Source organism: Talpa europaea, assembly GCF_964194135.1.
Source record: "Talpa europaea genome assembly, chromosome: 11".
Taxonomy (NCBI): Eukaryota; Metazoa; Chordata; class Mammalia; order Eulipotyphla; family Talpidae; genus Talpa; species Talpa europaea.
The window spans coordinates 45,332,293-45,358,642 of record NC_140078.1 but is presented as its reverse complement, the minus strand read 5'-3'; the positions used below and the strand labels follow the sequence as shown (position 1 = coordinate 45,358,642).

General features: G+C 39.3%; 1 pseudogene across 1 annotated transcript; it reads left to right on the top strand.

The window, feature by feature from the left end:
• The first annotated feature begins 931 nt into the window (after positions 1-931).
• Positions 932-22,409, top strand: LOC311180059 (succinate--CoA ligase [ADP/GDP-forming] subunit alpha, mitochondrial-like; annotated as a pseudogene). The gene is made up of 2 exons: positions 932-1,051; positions 21,505-22,409. The product of its transcript is annotated as a succinate--CoA ligase [ADP/GDP-forming] subunit alpha, mitochondrial-like (transcript).
• The last annotated feature ends 3,941 nt before the right edge of the window (positions 22,410-26,350 follow it).

The window sequence follows — 26,350 nt, the reverse complement described above, 5'->3', positions numbered from 1 at the left end:
TATTGTGCAGTGTCTTTTGGGAACTCAGTCTCACATAATAGAACAAATCAGACCAACGTGTTTTTTTCTTCTGAGGAGAATTAGTACAGTGAAATTTCCTAGGCAATAATGGGAACTGTTTCACAGCAGAGGAATTAAATTATTTAATTGAATATCTTGTTTTAGGTCCTAGCTTATAAGATATGGAGATTTAGAGTAAAGCATGAATCATATACAGAATCCAAGCAGTAATTAAAAAAATGGAATGTTACTGGCATCAGGAGTTACCTTATAACAGAAACCAAATAATTTTTTGCTTTTTTCCATTAAAGTGATTTACTATGTACAAACATTTCTCAGAGGAATTGACTTCTTTGTTATCTGAGGGATGGGGTTATGATTGCTTTTTCAAGTTCAACTTGAGTAAGACAAAACACCAACAAACAGTATGAAGCTTTAGAGGAGGGATATTTTGTTGTCTGGTATACAACCCATTTCTCTACAATGGAACTGTTTTCCCACAATGCACATTTAAGATTATGATGGTTCCTCAAATCAGAGAGAAAGAAAAATATGAATAGTCTGAAAATGCAGACATTTATCTGGACTAGGTACCTAAACTCCTAGGTCCTAATGTATGGGGAGGCAGATTGATCATGATTTTCTGCCGTGTTTTTGAGGTTCAGCCCTGTGCCAGTCATTATTCCAGTGCCTCATCTGCATCATCTTTTTCAATATCCAAGATAATTTTCTGGCTTGGAATTTCACCCCCATATTAAAGGCTAAAGCTGAAGTTCAGAAAATTGAAGTCACTTCAGTTGAATTCTGCTATAAAAACCTGTGCATTTTTCACCTTAATCTTATGCCAATTTCAGATTTAAGGCTTTATATTTCCCTCTGTGACTGATCACCTTCTTTGATGTTTCTATATCAAGTACATCACTTCAAGACCATGCTCCCACCACCTGCCTCCTCCTCTTCCCCAGCAATTTTAAAGAGATACTTTAATGGCCCAGGTTTCTCCACCTACTGCCAAGCTTCTAAACATCATCCTCCAACTGCCTTCAGTCATGTAATGTGGTCAAGAACCTTATCAATAACACTACTTAATAATAATACTTACTGTCCCGACCCGCAGGATTCGTAGGCACGAAAAGAGAAGGGCTGAGGATTGAAATGAGGGGCTTGAGACAACTTGACGCTAGCGGTTGCTTCTTTATTTTTCCTTTACCTTCTCTTACTTTTACATGTCTTTCTTTTCCCTGTCTTTCTACCTTCCCTGGCCTTCTCTCTGCTCCTCTCGCAGTAACTTCTCGCAGTATCTTCCTCTCGCAGTATTCTCTCGCAGTCTCTTTGCAGTATCCTTGCCTTATCTCTCGTGGTTCCCTTCTTATAACCTGGTAGCTCTTCCCATCGTACCTCCAAGTCCCACGTGATTTACAGGAACCACGCAGTTCCTCAGAAGGCAAAAAGGTTTCTCAGAAGGCAAAATGGTAAATCGAAACCTAACTTATCGCGCACATGTGCAACACGGTGCATGCTCCAGGCAGCTCCGGACACTTACAGTTATAAGTGTAGCTGTAATTTCCTTAATTGAAAAATCTACCATAAAATTTGATAATTCAAAGTAAGCCTGCATTCTTTCACTTTTTTCAAAGTTCATTCAACTCTGATTTTTGTAATTTTACTAATCACATTCTAATTTTATTAAATATATATGAGAATAGCAAAATTTCTACCTTGCTTTACATTTCTTAGTGTTTTCTTCCTTCTCAGCTGCATGGTATTGTTATGTAGATGTCAAATTCTCTAAATTTCATTCTGAGTAATGATTTTATAGTTTTTACTGTTTCCTGAATCAAGTCCTTTTTGTCTGATCAGTTCATCTGTGTCTTTTTAGTTCATTCTCCTCCCCTGATAGGGAACTCCTTTTCCATGTTAATGCATGATAATTCTGACTTGATCAGTGTCAACTCCTGGTGACCACTGCTGGACATCAGAAGTCCTACCAGGCCACTCAGCCTCTGACCCTACTGACACCAGCAGTGTGTAGGGACCCAGTGCCCTTCAGAAACCTCAGTGTGGCTCTCTGGCCCCTGTTCTCCAAGTCCCGTATATCTAGTTCTGACCAGTGACTCTCAGGGCTGGCAGTGAAAGGGGAGGTTAGTTATTCTCACTGGAAAGCAAAGAAGGCATTGCTTGAAAATAGAACTATTTAGATAACTCAAACTCTGATCTTTCAAACAACAGTGGTCTAAGTTTGGTCAGGAGCTTGATCCTTCCATATATGGCCATCCTGTGCAAGTGTCTGACCACCCCCAAATTTCCCTCATTGTTTAGCAAAAAGAGGGAAATATGAGTGTGAGAGTTCCTCTAGGTCACCAACATATAGCTGCATTTTTCAGGATATCTAACAAAATATCACAGGTTGACTAGACAGCTTGGATGACAGGAATCCTTTGCTCACTTCTCTGCAGACTAGAAGTCTAACATCAAGGTGTTAGTGGACAGGGTATTGGGCACCCCAGGACCCCCAAACCTGCCTGCTGTAAATAAGTGCTGCCATCCACCATATCAAGACAAATCATACTCTAGTGCATAAGACCTTCAATGGAAAATAACTTTAATACAATTAGTGTGCAATAGAAAGACAATTAGTGTGCCATACAGAGAGGAGAAAAAAATAGTTAAAATAGTTTCCCCAAAAAGCAGACAAAGTTATCCATACCATGGTGGGTAAATGCCCAGCCAAACAGGGTTGGTCCAAAGTGGAGCCACTGAGGACTGAAAGCATGCCCAAAGCTTAGGGCACCTTCTGGTGGGGAACCACAGGAGAAGGACAGAATAGGCCAGACAAGACAAAAAGAAAAATAGCTAAAGCAAGTCAAGATAAAGGCTATCATCGTCAGCCCACTCACAGTTCTCTCAGCCATGTCTCTTGTAAGTGTCTCATGCCATGTGCCCCAGCTCCCTGGTACAAGTCCAAGGCCAAGAAGAAAGTGCCTTTTCTTCATGTGTCTCTCTGTTGCATGTGCCTCCTCCAGTATTCTTTCTCCATCTCTCTCCACTTTTCCTCTTTTCTAGCTTCACTTCCCTGCCCAGCTCCACCCTTCCTTTGCTTAGAGCAGGGAACCTGGAACTCTGCTTTCCCTGGGGATTACACTGTTACAAAAATATATCCCAATTCAGTTCCCTGGTGAAGGTTTACTTCCTGGCTTACAGAGAACCAACTTCTCCTTGTGTTCTCACTAGTGAGAACGAGAACGTTCCCTGGGGTCTCACTATATAAGGGCACCAAACCCAACATATGGCCTCTACCTTCATTACTTCATCTAAATCTGATTAACTTCCAATTATCTAATTCTAAATGCCATCTCATTTGGGAGAGGGTAGGGGTTCAATAAGGGAGAACACAATCCATTACATTAATTTATCATCACTGTGCTTTTAGCTGGCCATATGAGGCCTGCTCTTGCTGCTCTGATTTTGAAGGTGTTTCTAGCTCCATCAGGAAAGGTGGTCTACATCACACATTTCAGGAGTGGCCTGGTAAGCAACTTCATTGGTTTATTTTGAAAGCTCAGGCCTGAACAGGTTTTCCATTGCCCTCTGCCCAGGAAATAAGAAAATAAAGCAGCTTCCCTAAAAAATCCATTTTTCCATTTGGGCCTGGGACCCCCTGAGGCAGGAATAGAAAGGAGTTATCCAGTCCAATGTCCTCGGCAAGTGTATCTTTCGGTAAATATTTCCTTGGGAAAAGAGTGCTTATCTATCGAATGTCCATAACATGATGTTCCAATGTACTATGTGTTTTACACATTTATTCTTGGTTTTAGTTTTAGTTTTTGCTTTAATTAGTGAACTTCCCAGCTAAAGTATCACATAGAGTAAATAACTCAGAATCTCTGAGAGGCCCTGGAGATCCTGAAGAATGCCCCATAAGCACTTAACAGACAATGACCAGAGATGTTTTTCCTGTGTGAGATATCCCCACAGACCTCATCTATAGGTCTCATCTACTGTTCTGATCCAGGGGTGCATGACTGCAGGACAGAGGATGTTTGGAGCCAGTCTTGATGTTCCAGACTGCTCTCAATTTTGCCCAATCCTCCAAGTCATCTTCACCCTTGAAAATTACTCAGAGCTTGGCACTGAGATTCTTTGACTAGAAGGAAACTGATTGGACAATCAGATACCATGGTAGTTTCCCAATAGAATAAAAATCATATAAATTTGCAAAATACACACATAAACCATTGATGGCACACTTTTCTGTTCTCACTGCTGGAGAATTTTTAATCTCTATTGGTCTTGTCTCTGGGCTCTTTGGAGGAAAGAGCAGCTGAATTGTGGATTAAATGTGCCACATTGAAACTGGTGCCCGCTCTCCCCATTGCTTTTAATAACTTCCATATCTTTCCCTCTGCTGGGTGACAGAATAGTACATTTAAAATGAAAGCACTATTTGTCACTTTTATCAGCACCTTATTTACTAGACAGAAACCAGTGATATGAGTCTAAGTGACAGAGTCCTATAGTGAGCTGCTCCTCAAAGAAACTCACCATAATGGAAGACTTAACCATGAAGCCCCCAGTGTGGACATTATGTGCACTTAGAAGGTATCAGAAATGACAGACTGGACCTCCCCTGGTGGTGCAGACATTTGAGAGCCACACTGTGAAGCTGTCCGCAGCCTCTGCAGTGGCAGTTCTATCCCAGCCGGCCAGCGAGGGTCCCACATGGCAAGGCAGACCTCTCCTGTCTCGCCTGTGCTCCCCTCAGCAGTGTGTTTCGTCAGTCAGCCTGTTCTGCTCCCTGCTCTGTCTCTGGTGAATCCTCTCACCCTCCTGCACATCTGGCCTGTACCCCGGTTCTTGTATAAACAAATCTTTTTAAAAAAATGAAAAAACACCTTTAAAAAATAAAAAAAGAAATTAAAAATAAGAAATGACAGACCATTAAGTGTTCACAAAAGGATTCATAAGTAACTGTGTTTTACCTACAGATCAGATAGTCTCAGGACTCACTGTTATTTACTTACAGCTTATTCTCACTATTCTTTTGGCTTCTTATTTCTCTTGAAATACCTGAGACAGAGCTGAACCCTAGTCAAGCAATGGTATGTTTCAGGTAAGGGCATCAGAGGTATGAAAGAAGTCACTTTATTCATTTAAAGTCACGGCCTGGTACCTTTTCAAGTCATCAGCTCTTGTTTGCACTTATCTTTGTACTTGCTTTTTATTTCTGTTTCATTTATTTATAATATTATTTTCCTCGATGTAGCATTTTTTTGTTTCTTTTTTTTAGTTTTATTTATACAAGCACTGGATACAGTCAGAAGCACGGGAGGGTGAGAGAATTCACCAGAGCCAGAGTGGGGAACAGAACAGGCAGACTGACAAAATACACTGCTGAGGGAAGCAGTGGGTGCAGCAGGAGAGATCTGTCATGCCATGTGGGTCTCTCACCAGTGGCCGGAGATCGAACCAGTGCTGCAGAGGCTGTGGGCAGTTTCACAGCCCAGCGCTCAACTGCTGTGCCACCAGTGGAAGCCCTCTTTTGTTTTTTACCTAATTCTTTAAGATGCAAGGTTAGATTTTATTTTTTTTAGAGCTTTCTTGTTTCTTGATTTAGGCCTGCGTTGCTATATATTTCCTTAAGTACTTCAAAACTATTGGTAGGTTCAGTAAGCAAAAGGAGAAAACAGTAATGAAAGACAAGAAGTTACAGTAGACATCTCAGAAATTATGCTCAATGAAATAAGCCAGAAAGAAAAAGAAAACTATTGGATGGTTTCACTTATAGCAGGAATATAGGGAAACCAAATAAGACATCAGTGTAAAAAAAAATAACAGTACAAAACACAACAAAGCAAAACTATGATGAACAGATGTTGCCGGAGGTTGTGGGGAGAGGGAGTGATGACTAGGCAGATTAGAGAGGAATTTTAGGGCACTGAAATTATTTTATGTGATACAGTAATCAATGCTGGATACATGTTTTAATCCATTTGTCAAAACCCATAGAACTGCAACACTGAGTGAACCCTAATGTAAACTATGGACTTTTGTTCCTATTACTGTATCAATATTGACTCATGACTTACAACAAATTACCACTGTAATAAAAAATGTTGACAATGAAGGAAATGATGAATGTGAGAGATAGATGGAAACTATTTGTAATTTCTCCTAAAATTTTCTGTAAACCTAAAACTGCTCTGCTTTCTCTTTTTTAATTTCTATTTATTTTTGCATAGAACTGGGGTGCAGGTCAGAGGTGCAGGGTGTGAGAGGATTCACCAGAGATAGAATGAGGAGCAGAACAGGCAGATCTACTGAAATACACTGCTAAGGGTAACAGCGGGTAAGACAGGAGAGGTTTGCTGCACCATATGTTGGGTTAGTTCTCTGTCCAGGGATGGTAGTCAGACTCAATGGTGATAGCAGTGATAACACTTACATTTAACCCCTAGGCCACTGGGGGGGGCCCAGTTTTGCTTTCTTTAGATATTATGTAATTAGAATCATACAGTATGGGGCCTCCCCTGATGACACAGGCGGTTGAGCGCCATACTATGAAGCTGTCCACAGCCTCTGCAGCGCGGGTTCAATCCTGGACAGCCAGCAAGAATCCCACAGGGCAAAGCAGACCTCTCCTGTCTCACCTGCTGCTCCCCTCAGCAGTATACTACGTCAGTCTGCCTGTTCTGTTCCCTGCTCTGTCTCTGGTGAATCCTCTTACCCTCCCGCACATCTGGGCTATACCCCGGTTTTTGTATTCCTGAATAGATAAATCTTTAAAAAAAAAAAAAAAGTAAGAATCATACAGTATGTAGTTTTTCCAGATCAACTTCTTTCATTCAGTATTGTAAACTTAGGGGTTCCTCCATATATTTTTGTAGCCTGATTTTTCTATTCTTTACTCCATTATCTAGATGTACCATGGTTTATGCATACATTCACCTACATCAACCATACATCTTGGTTGCTTTCAAGTTTTGGCAATTATGAATAAAGCTCTATGAAGACCTGTTTAGGTTTTTTTGTGGAGATAAGTTTTCCACTCCTTTTGGTAAATACTTGGAAGCATGATAGCTGGGTGTTATGGTAAGAGTATGTTTGCTTTGTAAGAAACCACCAAACTCTTCCAAGTGCTTCTACCATTTTACATTCCCACTAGCAATGAATGAGAATTACTGATGTGCCACAACCTCACTGGCATTTGGAATTATTACTCTTCTGAAGTTTGGCTGTTCTAATAATGTGTAGTGACATGTAGTTATTGTTTTAATTTGCATTTTCTGGATGATATATCACATGTAACTTTTCAAGTGTTTATTTGCCATTGGTGTATCTTTGGTGAAGTGGCTATTCAGAATTTTTGCCTTTTATTCATTTGGGTAATTTTGCTTTCTTACTGTTGAATTTTTTAACAGATTTTAAAACTATATAACCAGTCCTTTATTAGGTAAGTGTTTTGCAAATATTTTCTCCCATCTTATGGATTATCTTTTCATCTGATTAATAGTGTCTTTCACAGAAATCCAACTTGTGGATTTTTTTTCTTCATGAATCATACTTTTGCTGTTATATCTAAAAAGTCATCACTAAATCTAACATCTGTATTTTTTCAATTTCTTTTTCTAAGATTCCATAGTTTTACATTTTGTATATGTAGTTGTAATCTATACTAAGTAAATTTTTTATAGATGTAAGGTCTATATTTAAATTCATTGTTTATAGTTATATATATATATGTGTGTATATATATATATATATATATATATCCATTTGTTCCATCACCACTTATTGAAAAGATCATCCTTTCTCCATTGAACTGCCTTTGTTTTCTTCTTAAACACTTTTTAAAAATTAACATGATAGTAGCAACACAGAATAAGTTATTTTATGTTCAGTTTTTTAAAAAGAGAAAAACAAGATTTAGAGCCTTTAAACATTTGCTTTTAGGAGCACAGCAATGATGAAGTAGCAATAGAAAAACCAGGTAATGCCTCCCTGGTGTCCTAGAGGCTAAATCTCAGTGCTATCACCACAACTGCCTAAGTTCCATACCCAGCCGGTAGCTAACCCACATGGTGCAGCAGACCTCTTCTGTCTCACTGGCTGCTCCCCTCAACAGTGTATATCTGCATATTCTGCCCCCCACTCTGTCTTTTTACCCCCAACACCTCTGGTCTACATGCCAGTTCTTGCATTCATAAATCAATAAATCTTAAAAAAAAAAAAAGAAAGAAAGAAAACAAACACCCGGTACATGCAATATATCTGAGCCCATATTCTTGAATCAACCTTTCTCAATGGATGATTCTCAGGAAGAAAAAAAAATCAGTAGCAAGGTAAGTTTATAAAATGAAACATTATTGATCCTTTCTCAGAGATTCATAATGGGCATCTGCCTGCAGGAAGAAACTATTTTAAAGTTCATACAACACAGAATGTTCCAAGTATGAGTTCAAACACCAGGTTTTGATTTTGCCTCCAAATTAACTCACCCCCTATAGTGGCATTCAGCAAAGTTTACTCTGCTATAAATATCATCTGATGCTACTCCAGGCATCATGCCAGGGTCTTCAAAGACCTGTTATATCTTTGACCACAATTTACCCTTCTCTTAATTAATACGTTAAAATAGATGTTATCTATGTCCTTTTGTTTTAACATGCTGCCCCCTCCTTTTTCTTCATGTGAATTTTCTGGAAAGTGTTAGCCTTGTTTATTAAAAAGCTTGAAAGACTAAGAAGATTTCAATGGTTTGGGTAGGAGCCCCATGTCTTCACCAAATGAGTTTCTCCACGGGAGTCTCCATTTTTTACAATGATCATGCTTATATTCAGATTTAGTGGGCATTTGCCATTGTTGCACAGATGGCAACTCACGTTGGCTTCCAAATAACTTGTGTGGAGTTCATGATTGAAGGAGCTTACCTTGCTCATTTCCCCTTGCAGTGCCGGAGTGGCAACCCCTTCTGCCGGGGAGGCTGTGATTAGCTACCATGAAAGGATCCCTCTGAAGGCTCCCAGGGCCTCCTCAGCAGAACACACTCTGTTTACCTTAATTGGAGTAAATTATTTGTACTTCCCTTCCCCAGAGTTTAATCCATGTAAAGGACAGTGGGGGGGCCTCCCCTGGTGGCACAGGCAGTTGAGCACAGCACTATGAAGTTGTCACCAGTCTCTGCAGTGCTGGTTTGACCCAGGCCAGTAGGGAAGGGTCCCACATGGCGTGGCAGACCTCTCCTGTCTCACCTGCTGCTCCCCTCAACAGTGCATTTCATCAGTCTGCCTGTTCAGTTCCCCGCTCTGTCTCTGGTGAATCCTCTCACCCTGCACACATCTGGGCTATACCCCAGTTCTTGTATGAGTAAATAAATAAATCTTAAAAAAAAAAAAAGGGACAGTGGGCCCAGAAGTAGTAGGAGGAAAATATAGGGGAGAATGCTTCAGTTTCCTTTTAGAATGAAATATCAGATAGTATTTCAATGGGAAATTTAAAACATCTTCAAATTCCATTTATTGAACAAACTTTCTTTGCTCCAATGCATATACTTTGCTCCTTTGTCAAAGATTAGTTGACAATAAATCTGTGGGTTTATTTCTGGATTTTCTATTCGATTCCATTGGTCTGTGTGTCTGTTCTTGTTCCAATACCATGCAGTTTTGATGATTATGGCTTTGTAGTATAGTTTGAAGTCTGGGAGTGTGATGCCTCCATTCCCTTCTTATTTTTTCAGGAGCGCTTTGGCTATTCGGGTTTTTGGTGATTCCATATGAATTTCATCAATAATTGTTCTATTTCTTTCAAGAATGACATTGAAAATTTGATTGGAATTGCATTGAATCTGTATATTACTTTTGGTAGGATGTCCATTTTAATAATGTTTATTCTTCCAATCCATGAGCAGGGGATGTCTTTCCATTTCTTTGTGTCTTCTTCTATTTCTTTTAACAGTGTTTTCTAGTTTTCTTTGTATAGGTCCTTTACCTCTTTTGTTAGATTTATTCACAAGTATTTTATTTTTTTTGTTTCGATAATAAAAGGGATGTTTTTTTTGATTTCTTCTTCTTCAGATTTATTGTTTGTGTATAAGAAGGCTACTGACTTTTGCGTGTTGATTTTGTATCCTGCCACTTTACTGAACTGATTGATGAGTTGAATTAGTTTTTCTGTGGAGTTTGTGGGATTCTCTATGTATATTATCATATAATCTGCAAATAGTGATAGTTTGAATTCTTCTTTTCCTATTTGGATTCCTTGGATGTCTTTCTCTTGTCTTATTGCTCTGGCTAGGACTTCCAGTATTACATTGAAAAGCAGTGGTGAGAGTGGACATCCTTGTCTTGTTCCAAATCTTAATGGGAATGCTTTCAGCTTTTTGCCATTGAGAATGATACTGGCTGTTGGCTTGTCATATATGGCCTTTATGATGTTGAGGTATGTTCCTTGTATCCCAAGAATTTCAAGGGCTTTTATCATGAATGGGTGTTGCACTGTGTTGAAAGCTTTCTTGGCATCTGTTGATATTATCATATGGTTTTATAGTTCTTTTTGTTGATGTGTTGGATACCGTTGATTGATTTTCGGATGTTGAACCATCCTTTTGTTCCTGGAATGAATCCTACTTGGTCGTGGTGAATTATCTTATGGACACATTGTTGGATTCCGATAGCTAAAATTGTATTGAGGATTTTTGTGTCAGTGTTCATTAGGGAGATTGGCCTGTAGTTTTATTTTTTTGTGTAGTCCTTGTTTGGTATTAGTGTAATGTTTGTTCAATAAATGGTGCTGGGAAAACTGGGTTGCTACATGCAAAAAAATGAAGCCTGACTACTACCTAACACCATGCACAAAAACGAACACAAAATGGATTAAAGAACTAGACATAAGACCTGAAACCATAAAATACAGGGAAGGAAATATAGGCGAAACATTACATGATATGCACATCAAAGACATCTTTACAGACACATCACCCAAAGCAGTGATAATGAAGGCAAAGATCAACAGCTGGGACTACATCAAATTAAAGAGCTTCTGCACAGCAAAAGAGACAATAACCAAAACAAAGAGAAACCCCACCGACTGGGAGAACATTTTTGCACACAACAGTAATGATAAAGGACTGATCACAAAAATCTACAAAGAGCTGATGAGACTCAACAAAAACAAAGAAAATAACCCAGTCAAAAAATGGGCAGAAGAGCTAAAAAGAAACTTCTCTGAGGAGGAAATGCAAATGGCCAATAGGCATATGCAAAAATGTTCAACATCACTTGTCATCAGGGAAATGCAAATCAAAACTACCATGAGATACCATCTTCCACCAGTGTGAACGGCACATATTATAAAAACTAGCAAGAACAAATGTTGGCGAGGTTGTGGAGAAAAAGGAACTCTTCTGCACTGTTGGTGGGAGTGCAAACTGGTCCAACCACTATGGAGAACAGTGTGGAGATTTCTTGACCTACTAAACATAGAGCTTCCATATGATCCAGCAATTCCACTCCTAGGTATTTACTCAAAGGACACAGAAACATCAATTCCAAAGACCACCTGCACCCCTATGTTAATAGCAGCACTATTTGCAATAGCTAAGCTTTGGAAACAACCCAAATGCCCAAAAATAGATGATTGGATCAAGAAGATGTGGTGCATATACACCATGGAATATTACTCAGCATTCAAAAAAGAAAAACACATGCAATTTGCAGCAACATGGATGGCGCTGGAAGGGATCATGCTCAGTGAAATAAGCCAGAAAGAAAAAGAAAAATACCGGATGGTCTAACTCATAGCAGGAATCTAGTAAACTTAAATAAGGGACCAGGAAAAAGAATAACTATAAGAAAGAAAATATCAAAATCAACAAACAACTATGAACCAGAGACACTCTATGGGTGGTGGGGGGCGGGGAAACGAGGGATTGGTATCAAAATGAGGGGGTTGTAATTGTATGGGGAATATAAAAATAAAATTTAAATTAAAAAAAGTATAATGATGACACAAATAATCAATGAACTGGGAATAAAACATTAAATATTGTTTAAAACCCTCTTAATACACATACACTTACACACTTCTTTTGTTTTTCAGAAAATACACTAGATTGGTGCAGCAGTTGAGCGCTGGGTTGTGAAGCTGCCCGCAGCCTCTGTAGCGCCGGCTCGATCCCCGGCTGCTCCCAGGCCACCAGAGGAGGGTCCCACATGGCGCGCAGACCTCTCCTGCCGCCTGCTGCTCCCCTCAGCAGTGTACTTCGGTCCTTCTGCCTTCTCTGCTCCCAGCTCTGACTCTGGTGAATTCTCTCACCCTCCAGGGCTTCTGACTGTACCCAGTGCTTGTATAAATAAATAAATAAATAAACAAACAAATAAACAAACAAACAAGTAAATAAATAAATCTTTAAAAAAAATTTAAACAAAAAGTTCAAAATTTGCTATCATTCTTCAGTAAAAAATCACTCCATCAATTACAGACATTCATCATGATCAAAAACAAGTGATGTTATTTCCTGCAAAGTTGGTGCCTGTACATTTACTATTCAGTCCATGCATATCTGGAGCTCAGCAGAGCTTTGGGAAGAACTGAGCTGCCAGGTGTGAGAGCAGCCCATTACATTGACAAGACAAAATAGAATTAATAGTCACACTTTCAATCATTTACAAAACTAGTATAAACAAGAGGTTAAACTGTAGAGAGTTCCAATGTTCCTCCCATTATACTTCCTCCTAGTGGAATGGGATTAATTAGATCCATACAGACTCGATGCTGAGGAAGTCTAAAATAAAAGACTCCCACATTTTGTGGACCCAGGGCCTGGAGAAAGAGAGAGAGAAGGGCTAGCATGAAAATGACTGACTACTGAGTCAGAAAGTTATTCAAGATTTCCCTTCTTTCTCCTCCCTGTCAGGAGACCTTCTGAAGAGGATGTCTAAAGCCTTCAGATAAAGAAATCTGGAATGCTGTCACCTATCCTAGGATTGCATATGTGCCAAAGGGCACAACTTTTAGGGCCTGCTGTGCCTCAATTCTGAATAGGAGGGAGGACAGTTTCCCCATGAGGCATGCCAAATAGATCTTTTGCAATTATTAATAGTTGCCTAAAAGAAATCATACATCTACATTTTGGCCAGGTGCTAAATGCCTCAATGTACAGACAAAATAAACAAAACAAAAAAAAAAAAACATGTTATTGTGTTGCCTCTTTGACTCCCATGACAAGGCTGCATAACATTTTACCAAAATGGGTAATAGAATCAGTCAGCAAAAATGAAAGTGTAGCAAAGAAATAAAAAGTGATGATGCTAGAAGTGAGATATGAATCAAATATAAATTATATTATCAAAGAAATGACTACTAGAGGGAACATGGACGCTGTTGCAATTTTAAAATTCTATATATAGCCAAAAGAATATGGGAGGAGAAACTTCAGACTACATCAAAAAGGTAGACTATTTAGTATCCTGGGGAAGCCAAGACAGTGAGAAGTTTTTCTTAAAGACATCCTCAGAGATGTCTCACAACATGGAAAGCACAAAAGACAAAATGTTGGAAGCTAATCCAAACTCAGAGTAGAGTGTGGCAATTTGCTATGGTGTTGAAAAGATGTTGCTCTGTCTCCTAAATTATACATGAGAAGAATATAGAAGGTGGCACAGCACTAAACTGTCTAAGCTGCTCTTGGTAAGATTTTAACAAAGAAAGAAACACTTTAATTTTCAGTGTCTCTAAAGTTTTAAATCAGTGCTTTAAATATCAATTTTGCAACTTTTCATTTTTCCATACATATATAATTTGACAGAATATTTAGTGTTTGGACAAAAATTCTAAATATTATTAAAAAATCATTTATTTTGCATCAATTATTAAGAGTGCTTGGCACGGTTCTAGCTTGCATAGACATTTGTATAGCCATGTGCTGCCTGTATTAAAAAACTCAATCATCACAGTAAATCTTAAGTTAATTATTTCTGATTCTGGGGCTTCCCTGGTGGCACAAGGGGTTAAGACACAACCTATGAAGCTGTCCAAAGCCACAGCAACAGGAGTTCGATTTTCCAACTGGCCAGGGAGCAACCCACATGGCACAGCAGACCTCTCCTGACTAATCCGCTGATCCCCTCAGCAGTATATTTCGGTCAATCTGCCTGTTCTGTTCCCAACTCTGTCTCTGGTGAATCCTCTCACCCCCCACACCTCTGGCCTGTACCCCAGCTCTTGTATGCATAAATAAATAAATCTTTATTTAAAAAATTATTTCTGATTCTGAAAGTAAAACCTTATACATTTTGTGATTTAATCCATTGCAATATACCTAAGAGAAATGCCTAAACATGGACAAAAGAAGACATATGCTGAGAAAACACAAAGCATCCCTGCTCACAAGCTACTATGTATGCCCCAAAGAGAATATCATTCTGTGATCCAAACACATAAGCTCCAGTGGCAAAACTATGGAAGAGAACTGTCAACATAACAGGAAGTGAAAAATTCCCAAAGTTGGCCTGATATCCAAATATGATTTGTTTGGGCCTCCCTGGTGGCACAGGGGATTAAGTGTTAGCTCTATGAAGCTATCCACAGCCACCACGGCATGAGTTTGATCCCCATCCCCGGCCAGGTAGCTGATCACATGGTGCAGCAGACCATTCCGATCTTTCCAGCTGCTCACCTGAGAACTGTATTTCAGTGGATCTGCTTGTTCTGCTCCCCACTCTGTCTCTGGTGAATCCTCTCAACCCCTGCATCTCTGGCCTACACCCCAGCTCTTGTATATATAAATAAATAAATATCAAAAAAACACATGATTTGTTGTATAATATTAATCTACTTTATATGTAATTTATATTGTCTACTATATATCATATGACATATTTATATTACTTTATGTTATATAACTTATAGGAAAGAAACTGGAGGGAAACAAATGTTAATTAATTCACTCCAATAACAGGGGTTGTTATGTTTCAGGCTGCGTGTGTTCTACTCTCATTGCTTACATTCTCAGCACTCTGTCTGCCTCACACCTCACTCAACTGACTCAGCCCATTTATAATGAGTGCTTGTCCAATGTGATATTGCTCACTAGTCTTAGACTCAAGTATTACCAAAGCTTAGGCTGCACTGGTTGTTCTGTGTTCCCACTGCAGATTTGTCCATAGGATCCAGCGAAAGCAGTCCCATCCCCAAGCCCACACTGTTCACCTGCAACCCGTCAATGACCAAATACCTCCACTCCCCTTCTCTCCCATGGCTATTCTTGACTTCCTCTTGCTACCCTTACGATGACCAGAGATTTCTAAGGGACAAGTTTATTGTATACTCTCCAAAAACAAGATTCTGATTCCTGGACCTCCCCGCCACTATGGTCCATAATTTGTGAATATCTTCCAAGTTAATCTTCAAAGCAAGGAGAATTGAATTTTGCTTTTGTTGGCTTTTTGTTTTCTTTATTTGTTGTTGCTGCTCCCATTTTCCTTCTGCTTCCCACCTAAGGTGACTATCATTCAAAATTCCATTTTTCTCCTTAGCTTCCTCTTTTTTATATATGTTGATGTAATATTTATGCATTTCTAAAATATATGTATGCACACCCATCCTGTTTATCTATGTCATTTTAAATTTTATGTATCTGGTATCAGGCCATGCATAATCTTTGGGGATTTTCCACATCCTGTTATGCTGACAGTTCTCTTCCATAGTTTCACCACTGGAGCTTTCATGTTTGGATCACAAAATGATACTCTCTGTGGGGCATTCATAGCAGCTTGTGAGCAGTGATGCTATGTATATTCTTTTTTTTTTAAGATTTATTTATTTATTTTTATACAAGCACCAGGGTGCAGCCAGATGTGCGGGAGGGTGAGAGGATTCACCAGAGACAGAGTGGGGAACAGAACAGGCAGACTGACGAAATACACTGCTGAGGGGAGCAGCGGGCGCAACAGGAGAAGTCTACTGCGCCGCACCGTGTGGGACCATCCAGGCTGGCTGGGATCGAACCAGCACTGCAGAGGCTGTGGACAGCTCCACAGCATTGTGCTCAACAGCCTGTGCCATCAGGGCAGGCTCACTAGGTATATTCTTTGCATATGTCTTCTTTTGTCCATGTTCAAGCATTTCTCTTAAGTATCTTTCAAAGTGTTAAATCACAAAATTTCTTTAGGAAATAAGACCCACTTATTTTCGACAGAAATCACACCAAGTTTCAATCCACCAGGAATGAGTGAGAAACACTCTTTCACATCCTCTCCAGAAATGACAGTTGTGGGATATCTTTCACATTTCTACAGAATGAGTGTAAAATTATCACATAGTGTTCTTGATTTTCATTTCTCTCTTCATTTAATGGTGTCTAATATCTTTACATCGGTTTATTGAACACATCCTTCCATTTTTAAGATGGCTGTTCAGTTCTGTGCCATTTTTCTATTGATTGTCCATTCAAATAATGAGCCTGTCACTAGAGAAATCGCCTCTGTATCTCAGCCTGAAAGAACAGGGCAATTTCCAGGTTCCAAATCCTGTGGATTCCTCTCACTGCTCCTCTCTGCAATGAGCTTCACTGTTTTAAGACTGTAGGGAAAGTCATTGCTATACTAAAAGAAACTTCAGGCAGGTGAAAAAAAAAAGAAGGAAAATTAGAGCTTGACCCAAGATATGCCCCCTGAAATGAGAATATGTTTTAGACATATGATCAAGTTTCAGCAGCTGACTTAGAAATCTCCAGTGAGTAAGTGATGCAGAATTTCTAAGTTTGGATAAATGTAGATGTTCACACTGGTGATAGGAGACACACTGTTGAGGGAATCCAGGCATCAGAAAATAGCAAAGGGTCTTATGGGAATATTTTCATCATCTGGAAGCTGTGCCCACTGAACTAGTATTTAGTTAGAAAAACACCCTTTGAGGTAGACTGGTGAAAGCAAGCTGAGACTGCTGGGTCTATCATAAGTAGGAACACACAGACATGGTAGACTTGGCAAAGAAAATAGGGTGAAAATGAGGATAGACACAAATGCCTATGAGACAAAAATATTAAGTCAACACAAAGAGGTTAGCATGGAGACAGGTTCAGCTTAAGCTAAGATTTAAAGATGCATTGAGAAACTATTTGTAAATTAAAAGAATAATTTTCTGGGGGAAATAAAAAGGACCCACATCTGATGGGCAGCAAAGCATAAACATATTCTGGAGTCCATTTTGATTTCCAGGAATCAAGAACTCTATATTTCAACTATTGACTTCATTACAAGAGAGAGATGCTGACTGATTTCTGATTGTTCAGGACTGACTCAACCCACAGTGAGACTAAACTTTTATGGATGATGCCTGGTTTTGATAAACTATAAAGAAAAAAAGGAGTTAATTTTAATGAATGTTTTTGCACTCAATATATTTGTAGCATTTGGCTTTGTTCAGGTAGGATTGAATAGGATATAGCATTTGCCCTCGAGTTGTCTAATAATAATGGCATAGACAATGTAATGAGTGTGACTAATATACTAAGCACCTTGCATGTATTTTCTCATTTAATCTTATTAAAACCACATAAAGGAGCAACCAATATCAGCCCCAATATCCAATGAGGACACAGAAGCTTAAAATATTTCACAGCACTGTGAAGCTGTTCATAGCCTCTGCAGTGCTTGTTCGATCCCCACCAGCCGTGGAGGAGCAACCCACATGGCAGGGCAGACCTCTGTTGTCTCACCCGCTTCTCTCTTCAGCAGTGTATTTCAATCAGTCTGCCTGTTCTGTTACTCGCTCTGTCTCTGGTGAATCCTCTCACCCTCCCGCGCCTCTGGCATGTACCCCGGTTCTTGTATAAATAAAATAAATCTTAAAAAAAAAAAAAAATTTCCCAAGGTCACCCATAGAGTGGAAAAAGAACTTTGAATCTAAGCAGTTAAACTTGTCTGCATGTGGACTGGTGTTACTAAATGTTTCTTTATAGAGGAGGGGAAAGGGCCTCAACTCCTTGTAACTTAACTCATTTTGTTGTAATGTTAACCATTTAAGAGAACAAGGGACTATTGTGATGGTACACAGGTGAATTGGTGGCGGGAATTTCACAGGGACTATACCCGAGATGATAAAGCATTCATTGTATAAAAATAAAAAATGATGTAAACAATATATAAAATAATATAAAATGTTAAAAAGCATAGACCAAGTTTAAGTTATTTTATATATTGTGTTAATGTAATATGGAACACATCTACAAATAATATAAAACAAGCATAATTTAAAATAAAATAATACATGAATGAGGCAGATATGGTTTTACAACAGTAAATTGCAACTCTACATCTGGGAGTCAGAGTGCCCACAATGACTCATATCTCCCATGTTTGTCTCTATTTGAGTGACTGTGAAACTTCATTAATGTGGTGTTCCATGGTGCCATCTGGCCTCCACTAGCTGAAAGCACATCACTTATGAGTTAATTCACACCAGTGCTTTTCTCATTAGCCTAAGACAGTGAAAGAAGCATTTCTTGACATCAACTCAATTATTAACACAAACCCATATGCAGGCACTAAGACGTCCTAGCTGTGATCAGGTGTAAGCTAGCAATCCTCTGAGAGAAATTCAGACAACAGTTTGAGAAATACTTTATTATTCTCTTATTTTTCCTTCCAAATACAACCCTAAAAAAAGGCAATTATTTTCCCGTGTGTCAAGACAGAGAAAAATGCAGGAACCCATGTAATTGTAAAGGACATCAACACATTTGCTATAAGAGTATAGTAAAACTTCCCTAAAAGTGTGACTTCTGAACCAGTTCTTTTTTTTTTTTTCATAATAACGTATTCTTTCAATTATGGTAATATTAGGATTCCTGCTGCTGCAGGATGTCCACCAGGATGTCCACCAGGATGTCCACCAGAGTCCACCATCACAGCCCTTTGTGCCTACTTCCCTCTTTATTCCTACTCCTCACCCAACCCCTGCCTACTTTGGATATTTAAGTTCTTTAGTCAGTTCTTGAGAAAGAGAAGATGAAGGGAAACAAAATAAGAAAAGGCAAAGGGACAAAGTACAATGTTATGTGTCTGCAAAACAAAAAATATATATAATTCATGGGAATAAGAGGAGGGAGAGGAGGCAGGAGAAGCATGTAGAAGACAGGTCATAAAGTTATCTACTTTTATATCTATACTCACATCGATTTCTATATTCACATTTATATACACATCCATTTCTACTGTACATACAATTCTACAAATACAGCTATAGCTACATCTACACCTACATCCACATTTATTTCTACAGCCACTTCTACAACTATATCCATATCAACTTCTACATCCACATACTTACCCATACGTCATTTTATGCTTGTGTCTTCCTCTATGTATCTATATCTACTTCTACATCTGAATCTGTACCAACTTCTGTAGGCTTATCTATGTCTGTTTTACAATTCCATCCCATATCTCCAACTCCATCTATTCCTTCACATATAGCTATGATGTACATATATATCCAACATGCCCATGGCCTATGGATTAAATGGAAGGAAAGAAAGATAGTACTATTAGTGACTTCCCATTTTCATTTCCCACAGAACTGTACAGGAAAAACCCTGCTATGTTTAAAAGGGAAGGGACATAAACTTTGACGAGACACTCTTTTCCCAATTTCTCGGGACAACCACCTTACTTCCTCTTTTTAACACCCTGACATGCTGTGACTATAGAACATAAGGTTCACAGTTGACAAGAACAACACTGGGAACTCTCATCTGCCATTACAGGCATTGTATTATGCACTGTAGTTTGCTAGGTCTTTTTCCCACTTTCCTGCTCCCTGATCATTACTGCTTTCATGACTACATGCCTTAAAGCAATAACTTTCATTTACCTTAATGTTTCTTTAATGGGGGCATGCTGGCCAATATTCATGTGCACTTACTTGCATAACATTTTTTTTTTTATCCAAGAGCTTGCACCAACACAAAAGACGTAAATTTAGTAAAAGTAGAAAATCATAAAAAAGAAAATAAGCATAGCCCATGGGCCCTCTTCACAGAATTTGTTATGCTTTTCTCAGAGTAGTTCCTTTGCATATTAGGAACTTATTGAATTCTGAGTGTTATTTTTAACATTATAATATAAGTCATTTTTTAAGACTTTAAATATATTGGAAAATAATTTATTAGTGTATGTGATTTCTTTATGTCCTTTCATATTATTGTCAGCCATTTTTACCACACTTTAATTTACTTACTCAATTATCAAATATCTGTTGAGTATGTATCAGCACCAATAATAGTTCAAAGACTCAGGAAAGCAAGACAAGTAAGATCTCTGTCCTCTAAGAGATTTTTATGAAAGGGGGAAATGAATAAATAATGTATAGATAATGAACAAATGTAGTAAAACCCTAAAATTAGACATATGGTACTCAAACTATGTGCAGAGAAAAAAGTTGAGATTTTACATTCATTTATATCTTCCACATAATCTCTCATTCATTAAAATGTGAGTAAAAGATAAGTGAAATAAATTACAGTACCTGCCAAGAAACATAGACTTATTTATAGAATAGGAGCACTTTTTCTCAGCTAAAACTTTGATTCTTTTTTTAAACTAAACCATCATCTAGATTCCAAAAGAGTGTCCATTTTAGAGTACCTGACTACAGTATCCATTGTCAAACTCTCTGCCTGCAGGGTCATCTTAGTCCAATTCTAAGATTGGCTGATGCACTATATCCTCAGCTCTAATTTAGCACATGGAAATTCCCATCCTTTACCTAGCACAGCTTGTTTAAGGAGATTCTGATATATACTAATATTCTGATATATATTGATAAAATTTCATTTCCACCAAAGTCATTTGCCATTCTGAATCTTATCACATTTAATAGCAATCACGATGTCTCTGAATGTCCATCTCCAAGGTACATCTCAAGCAGTGGAGGAAAAATAAGACTTTCCGAAGTGACCTGTTTTCTTTCTTCCAACATATCCTAGCCTTGAAGGGATTGGCTAGGAGTTCTCCTTCACTTATGCTGTGCCTTCCTGTTCCTCTAATTTTTATGTGGAGACATTGCTTCTGCATTTCTGCAAAGGGTGCTGAAATGTGCAGTCTCCAGGTTGGGTTGTTGGGAAACTAAAAGACCTCAATAAAATCTTCCACTCATTTTGTCCTCTCCTGATTTTACCATGGTGCCTATGTCCCCACCAAACCTGATTTATAGTCTTTATTGCGGTAATATATGCTCAAACAAAAAGAAAAATCTATTTGACAGTCAAACAGGAGAAATGAGCTTACTGATTTAACACGTATATTTTTTTTCTCTCTGAAGAGAAAAATAAAAAATTCAGACTATGGAAATACATCGAAAATACTTCCAAAAAGTGACATTCCCATTGCATCAAAGCATAAATTGTCTTGCCTCAGTCACAGAGACAATTTCTCCACCAAGTAGCTGTGTGACTGGTGTCACTGCCTCCTGTCACACCCCTTCCTTCTGTGACAGGATAGAATTTAGCATTGTTCCTTTACAGCATCTTGGAAACATCTCCATATTAATAAAAATATGAGGGTTCTTGGCCAGGGTTTCACTGGTAAGCAGAGCACCTTTCTGAGCCAAGAGGCATTGGATTTTGGCACCCAAATAGTTGGAGGAATCGGTCCAGGAAAAGGAGGCAAGACACATCTGGGCTTATAGCTGTTTAATTCTGTGAAGGAGGCCAAAGAACCGACAGGAGCAACAGTGTCTGTCATTCATGTCCCTCATCCTTTTGCTATGACTGCCAATGATGAAGCCATTGAGGCAGAAATACCTTCAGTTGTATATATTTCTGAAGGTACCCCACAGCAGGACAATGTATGGGTCAAGTACAAACTGTTGGTCCAGCAAAAGACAGAGTTGATTGGGCCAAACTGCCCTGGAATCCTGGAGAATGCAAAACTGGCATCATGCCTGGCCATATTTATAGGAAAGGTAGAAATGGTGTTGTGTCCAGAATGGCATTCTCATGTATGATTGGTTCACCAAACAACACAAGTTGAAATTGGAAAGACTTTGTGTGTTTGCATTGGAGGTGACCCTCTCGATGGAATAGATTTAATTGACTACTTTGATGCCACAGAAGGCATCATACTGGTTAATGAAATTGGTGGTAATGCAGAAGAAAATGTTGCAGAATTTTTGAAGCAACATAATTCAGGTCCCAAAGTCAGACCTGCGGAGTCCTTCATTTCCGGTATAACATCTCCTCTTGGTAGCAGAATGCTGGAGGAATTATTGTTGGAGGAAAAGGTGGAACAAAAGAGAAGATATCTGCCCTCTGGAATGCAGGAGTTTTAGTCAGCTTGTCTCCTATGAAATGGGAAACCACCATCTACAAGGAGATTGAAAAGATGCTGTGGAAAAAGAAAAAAGTTCCCTAAACATATGGCCTGGATCATTATACAATGGGAACCAGTAGCAGTTTGCTTCTGATGTCTACCAATTGTCAACCTGTGCATTTATCTCTTGGATTTCAGTACAATGAGAAACAAAACAAGGAATAGAATGTCTGATATTGAGATGTATTCACCTCATTGCATAACAGAGACAGACAATAAGTCTACCATTTGACTTGAAAAGGATAAGTCCTATGATTCACCTCTAGATGTTTTGTAAAATTTGTTACTTAGTTTTATACTCAAAACAAGTGTATAAGGATAAATCCTTATTCTATTTTCTTAGGCATAAGAAAGTGGAGGAACAAAGAGTCTAAGTGGCTTGCCCTAGTCCTAACCCAGAAAATGCTGGACCCCTGTGCTGGCTGTGTCCTGTGAATTTACATGAGGTGACAGATCCGAGTACCCTCTGAAAACATGTTTTTGTTCTGTTTTAACCTCTTCCAGCAGACTCTTTCTGAGTCTCCCAATTTATTCTATATCATAGCATTTTTTTTTTTTTGGCTACTCTAAAGGCAAATTCCTTACTATGAAATAATTTAGGCATACAGATGCATATACACACAGAAGTGAATGCATTCACTTAGCCATTCATCTGACTCCCCTCATACAGTATGTCGGAAGGGACCCTCAACATGTCTATATTCTACTTCCTAGAATTTGCGAGTATATTATATAACTTAGCAAGGCAGAAGTTGGTTACCATCAGTTGACTTTAGGATATAATAATACCTCCAAGATCAGTAGGGCCAATGTAATCTCAAAGACTCTTTAAACGTGAAGAGGAGAAATGGAAGAACAATGAAGTATAAGGACTCAAACAGTCATTTCTCGATTTGAAAATGGAGGCAGCTGCTGGATTAAAAAAAAAAGGGAAGGGTGATGAAATTGCTGGATCATATGGAAGATCCATATTTAGCAGGTTGAGGAATCTCCACACAGCTTTCCATAGTGGTTGGACCAGTTTACACTCCAAAATTTTCCACTCCTAAGTATTTAACCAAAGGACATAGAAACATTAATTCAAAAGGGCACCTGCACCCCTATGCAGCACTATTTACAATAGCTAAGCTATGGAAACAACCCAAATGCACAAAAATACATGACTGGGGCCTCCCCTGGTGGCACAGTGGTGAGTGCTGGGCTGCGAAACTGTCACAGACTCTGCAGCGCTGGTTCAATCCCTGGCCACCAACAAGAGTCCCACATGACGTGCAGACCTCTCCTACCATGCCCGCTGCTCCCCTTAGCAGTGTATTTCCTCAGTCTGCCTGTTCTGTTGCCCGCTCTAGCTCTGGTGAATTCTCTCACCCTCCCGCACTTCTGACTGTACCCAGTGCTTTATAAATAAATAAATCTTTAAAAAAATATACATAACCGGATCAAGAAGATGTGGTACATATACACAATGGAATATTACTCAGCAATCAAAAAAGATAAACTCATGCCATTTGCAGCAACATGGATGGAGCTGGAAGGGATCATGCTCGGGGAAATAAGCTGGAAAGAAATGAAAACTACCAGATGGTCTCACTCATAGCAGGAATCTAGAAAACCTAAATAAGGGACCAGGAAAAAGACTAATTATAATTAAGTAAATATCAAAATCAATAAGCAACTATAAACCAGAGACACTCTCTGGGGGGGTTAGAGGGAAAAGAGATTAGAGTGAAAATAAGGGGAGTGGGAATTGTATGTGGAATATAACCAAAATTAAAATGCATACATTGTGCAAAAATGAAAAATGATGTAAAATTATATAAAATAAATTAAAATAAAAGGTGATGAAATTTCACCTGAAGCTTCTAGAATGAATACCTTGATTGGAGTTAGGTAAGGCCTATTTTAAACTTCTGAGTTACAGGGCTGTATGGTAATAAATCTGTGGTTTTGTTTTTAAGTAACTTGTACATATACAGCAGCTCCATATCATAGGCCTAAGCACACAACTAAGGCTGGCGATATGAATGGACATGTAAAAGTACCAAAATGCCTTTGTAAAAGGATGTCTGCTTAGTGCCTACAGTCCCACCATCACCACAATAACTAAATCTTCACTTGTCACTTGGAACAGTACCCTCCAAACATGTACTGTCATTTTCCAAATGACCTTTCAAAGTTTATGTTTAACATGTAACTTACATGTTCAAAGTTCATTCACTGCCACTCACCCCTTTGCATGGCCTTTAGGGTAGCTGCAGGCCCCAACCTATAACTCCTTGTCTATAGCTTCCAATGACATGTACCCACCCCAAGCTGCTGGCTACTGGCCATGGGTGGCCTTTAATCCTCACTAGAGACTTTAATCCTGCCTCTGCATAAAGGTGCACACTCTTCTCCCTATGTGCTCACCCATGTTGGCAGACCCCCTGCTGCATTCTGTTTCATGGCACCCAGTCCTCCTCCACCCAGAATCAGTGGGTCAAAGATGGGGGAAACAGAGTCTCCCAGGTGGCACAGGCAGTTGAGCGCAGCACTATGAAGCTGTCCACAGCCCGTGCAGTGCCAATTCAATCCCGGCCAGCCAGTGAGGGTCCCACATGATGCAGCAGACCTCTCCTGTTGCTCCCACTGCTCCCCTCAGCAGTGTATTTGGTCAGTCTGCCTGTTCTGTTCCCCGCTGTGTCTCCAGTGAATCCTCTCACCCTCCCATGCATCTGGCCCATATCCACATTCTTGTACAAATAAATAAATCTTAAAAAAAAAGATGGCGGAAACATGTTCAATATCTAAAATTTCTATGCCTCCAGCTAAGTTGTCTCCAATTGTTCATATACTCCACAGACTATTGCAGTCTCTGAAGTCTTACTCAACTGGAGAAAAACTTCTTATCTTTTAAAATTCAATGGAATTTTATTTAGCTGTACTTCCAGCTATCAACACAGACCAGGTTTTAACTTTCATCATGTATTTTTCTTACCTGGTTACTAGATTGCAAGACTCAGAGAATCAGGGAACTTGCCTATGATAATTCACTGCTGATTTAATAAGCTATCTGTTGAAATTTTGTTGCCCTCAAGGAGTGTACTACAGCCAATCTGCCTGTTCTGCACCCCACTCTGTCTCTGATGAATCCTCTCACCCCCCACACCTCTGGCTGTACTGTTGAAGACCAACTCTGGCAAAATGTCAGTCAGGTGTCCCTGAAAGGATGAGATGGCCTAGGCCAAACTTGAGGACTGAGGGGAAAGGGAGTGAGGCAGACACAGACACTCTTATATTGGTGCAAGTATCCCCTGCTGAGGGTCTCAGTGGGTCTTTATTTATATGTTAAGGCAAGCTGTGGGATTACATCATCATTTGCATAGAAGTGAAACAGAAAAAAACAGTACATTCCTTTCCCATAGACATTTTGGCACCTATGTGTTTTTGAGAAAAGAAACGACCTTAAAAGTTAATAGATAATTAAAACTTAGACTCATCATTTCAGCCTAAACAACAACCTGGTACAGCTAATAGTCCTTGGTACATCCCTATCGCCAAGACTACAATATCAGGAGACTGCTCTATCTATATGGCCTGTAGCTAGAGACAAGTTGCTTCCCGGTAATCAGTTATTAAAACTTTTTTCTACTGGGCCTCCCTGGTGGCGCAGCGGTTGAGCGCTGGCTTGCGAAGCTGCCCGCGGCCTCTGCAGCGCCGGTTCGATCCCCGGCCACCAGCGAGGGTCCCACATGGCGCGCAGACCTCTCCTGCCGCCCGCTGCTCCCCTCAGCAGTGTACTTCGGTCCTTCTGCCTGCTCTGCTCCCCGCTCTGGCTCTGGTGAATTCTCTCACCCTCCCGCGCTTCTGACTGTATCCAGTGCTTGTATAAACAAATAAATAAATAAATAAATCTTTAAAAAAAAAAAAAAAAAAAAAAAAAAACTTTTTTCTACCTAGAAACTCTTAGTGTAATCAACTTTATGAATCATTACAAGGTTTCT